This window comes from Coptis chinensis, chromosome 2 (genome assembly GCF_015680905.1).
Source record: "Coptis chinensis isolate HL-2020 chromosome 2, ASM1568090v1, whole genome shotgun sequence".
Lineage (NCBI taxonomy): Eukaryota > Viridiplantae > Streptophyta > Magnoliopsida > Ranunculales > Ranunculaceae > Coptis > Coptis chinensis.
This window is the reverse complement of record NC_141457.1, coordinates 65,185,641-65,189,954: the sequence shown is the minus strand read 5'-3', so window position 1 is coordinate 65,189,954 and position 4,314 is coordinate 65,185,641.

Sequence of the window (4,314 nt, the reverse complement as noted above, 5' to 3'; positions counted from 1 at the left end):
AATAGCCAATTGCATGGCTTCAGTTTTACGTAAAGGGTAATATTGTTTCATAAACTTTTGTGATAGTTGCTCCCAAGTAGTTATAGAATTAGAGGGTAGGGATCTATATCAACGTAGTGCGGCATCCTCAAAAGTCAATGGGAACAACCTTAATCTAGTCTCTTCAGGGGAAAGATGAGGTGCTTTAAAAGTACTTAATATGCTCAAGAACTTACTCAGATGATTATACGGTTCTTCATTTGTTTTTCCATAATATCTTGGCAACATATTAAGAATGGTGGGCTTAATCTCATAGTTATTGTTATTGTCGGGCATCACTATGCAGTTCGGTGGTTGAACCGCGATAGGTTGAAACAAGGTGCTAAGAGTTCTTTGATCAGCCATGGCGGCTAATGGTACTCTCTCTGTTGTATCCTCTAAATCTACTAGTGGTGTGTGTGTTTCAGATTCAGAATCAGATCCTGAGTTTGATGGTGTGGGCTCCTCCAAAACCAGAATTAGAAGATTGTTACAAGAATTAACTCTTCTGATTAAACGTTTACGATGTGAATCACGAAACCAAGTTTTCATGCACTAAGTAATAAATCTATGTAAAATAATCTAATATGCACTTAATTAACTAAATTATATTATCAAACTATATGATGCTAACTATTACTGCTAATTATGAAACCGCTAACAGGGGATTCACGGTGGAAGAGAAGCACTTACTGTTACAGCAAGCAAAACAAGTCCAAAAATTTTGAAATTTTTATAGCAGCTACCTGATACGTCCAAAGAGTAGCCTGTAAAATTTCAGAGCAATCAGAGCTTGCTAAGTTCCTCTTCTGTATTGTTAAATCCTGCAAAGTTCAGTGAAGACGTTTTCTGCACACACTGTAAACAATCGATTGAATAAATAAGTAAAAGAGCACTAAAAATCACGAAATTTTTACTGGAGTCTCCTGACGTGTCAGAGATGATCCTGTAAAAAGTTTGGATTATTTAGAATTTTATAGATCCTTCTTCTCGACTGTTCTTCCAGAGACCTTGGTCCTGAAAAGCTGCAGAAACACACTGAAAACAAGCAACTAGTTAAGTGGTCAAAACAGGTCAAAAAGTACTCAAATTTTTACTGGAAGCTCCTGACGTGTCGAAGTTCCTCCTGTAAAAAATTTAGAACTTTTGATAATGTGAAAATAACTCTTCTCGACTGTTTTTACAGATGCTTGCGTCCTAAAAACTGAAAACGGGGTACTGCAAAGACGATGTTAGTTACCAAGGTAAGACAAGTACTAAAAATTTGAAAAAAATTTCAATAAATTACCGATACTGTACATATCAACTCTGTAAAATTTCAGAATTTTTTGAAATTTATAAATATGTTTTCTATACTATTCTTTTCTGTTAAACAAACACTAAACTTTATGCAAATACTTTCTACTATGCAAATCTAATTGAATTAAACTAAATTAATCTAATTATGCTAAATATGTAATTTATACTATATGAATTCCTAAATTAAAGTAAACTAAATTAAATATTATATCACTTAATCACTTTAGAGCGGGCAGCGGCGCCATTGAAAAAACACGCAACACGTAATTATTTATATGTCGTTGTTTGTGTTACGTATCTTTTGCAAATCTTACTTAGCCTAATATATATTGATTAGTATAGTGGCTAGCAAGGTATCAATCCTACTCTAAATAACTAAGTGATGATAATAGAAATTCCTAATCTAAATTACTCTAATGGATGCAAGTAAAAGATGTGGCTAAGTAATGCAGAATATATAGTTGATTTGGTTTGAGATTTAAACTATGCATAAAATAAACTAAATTAAATATATGAATATGAATCAAGAGAGAGAATGTCTTGGGAGAGATGAATCCACCAAAATCATATAATTAGTCTAATAAATCTACCTATCATGCTTAATATAAATCACCAATAGAAACTCACCATACCTACAAACCTTATGCTCATAACCATGATGATAATATATGGCTTTCAACGTGCTTTCTATCTTTACATCAAATACTTCTTTAATCTCCAATGATATCTTCTATCTAACCAAATTGTGCTTTAAGTGGCATTCAATATACAACTCTAGGTGCCATGGAAAATCCACATGTGGCATTAACCATACAACTAATTGAGGTGCCATAAAGAATCCAATCATCACACTAGAACACTAAAAACTAGAAGAAAAGAATCTAGGGTTTGTGGTATTTGGCTCTACACAATCTTGAATTATCCTAAGACCTCCTAACCTCCACAGGAGCGTTAGATCAATGGACGAATAAGAAGAAACTCAATGAGGGATTTAAACTAAAACATGATAGAAGAAGAACTAAACTAAAACATACGAAAAAGGCTTCATCTCCCCTCCCAAGAGAAGGGAGATTAGCCCCTCATACTATGCTATGAACACAATATGAAAAGGAATAATCTTTATAGCTATTAATGGTGAAAAGGTCTAAACTTTCTTCTCTCTTAATTCTAGATCTAAGATGCAAACACTAAATTTCCTAGATGATTGTAAACTGAGGTTTTTGTGCCTTATATATTGGCTTACATGCTCGTCTGGATAAAGATCCAAATTCCATGTTTATTTGGTGCCAAAGTCTCTGTAATCGTTCTAGAAGCAATCCTTATAAAGTTGGATTCGGTTGGGCCAAAGTTGGACATGACCCACTTTGTTCTGCAGGCTATTTCATAAGCTGCAGCTTCTGATAGCTTTCAGTTTCCTAATTCTTGTGAAACTCTGACTTCTTTTCCATGTTGATCTTCTCTTTTAGAGTCCCATTAGGCTTGGCACTTATGGAGACAAATGTGACGTTTTTGCCCTAAGCTTTTAGCTGTAATTCCCAGTGACTCCTTTTTGACTTGTTTGACTTCTTTTCCCTCCATATTTCACATTTAGGTTCTTTGACCTGCAAAACCTCAAATTGCATCATATTAGAATATTTAAATATAAAATGGAGACTAACATACACATAATTGGGGTTATAAATCATTACTTTTTAGCACTTATCAGGTACGCAAAACTTTTTAAGATTCTGAAAGAGTCATGGTCCTATGCATTTGCTCTAATGAGAAGGTATGGTATTTGCTATACAAATCACATTGAGAGCTGGAACAAGATGATACTGCCAGAGCGAGCAATCCCTGTTACATCTCTTCTGAACGAAATTCAGTTGAACATAATCAAACACTTCTATGACTATAGGCTGATGGCTTCAAAGCTTAAGAGCAAACTGACCAAATATGCAGAGGATGTGATTGTCAGTTCAAGATACGTTAGTTGTCCGTTCACAGCTTCGAGGGCAACTGAGTATGTTTACTCAATTGTAAGTATAGATCGTACTGACACTGTAGACCTATTCAACAAGACATGTACTTGTGGTTTCTTCCAACAAGTTAGTCTTCCTTGTAACCATGCTATGAAGGCAATCGATGACGGTAAATTCTATGTATATGACTATTGCTTGCATTGGTACACAAAAGAAACTATGATGGACACTTATCGAGAATAGTGGAAACCAATAAGAGGTAAAGAACAATGGGTTTGGGTTTTTGATGGAATCATGGTCAAACCACCCGTAGATGAGGTCATGCCTGGCAGGCCAACGAAGAAAAGAAAGCAATCTAAAGAAGAGGGGGTTCCAGCAAAAAAGAAGGTGTTCTTGTTGTGGTGGTCTTGGACACAATATGACAACATGCACAAGGGCCACTGATGATGCAGAATGGATTGATTTTTTAGCTGGAGTTCCACTAGATTTTGAATATGAAGAGTTTATATGATTATGGGTTGCAATAAATAGGTAGAATGCAAGACAATATCAACTATTTTGGTTACTTGAAAATTACCAGGTCCAGTTACATATATCTTTTTGTGGGTTCATACTGTTCTATGTACTGACATGTCATTGTAATATTAATATCAGGAACAAGTACATATATATGAACTTAATCTCTAATAGATAACTTCTTAACAAGTTCGCTCACATTTTGAACATTGCCTTCAATATTCATTTTAACTGGACCACCAATGGTGACCGTCAAGTGGTCGTCCTCAATATGTCCTTTTCCAAGTGCACTTCCAATAGGTTGTTTATCCTTGGTCTCTCTACCTGCTAGATCAATCCATCTAAAACCGTTGCACCATTCACCATTTGCCTACATGAGAGATACCGTCTCCCCAGACTGCATTCCTTTTTATTGACTGCATACCACATATTTGTGGCGAAGCATCTTGGACACTTATTAATATTTGCCCATGGACAATTGATTTTCCAATGGCTAATTGATCCGCACCCAAAACAGTTA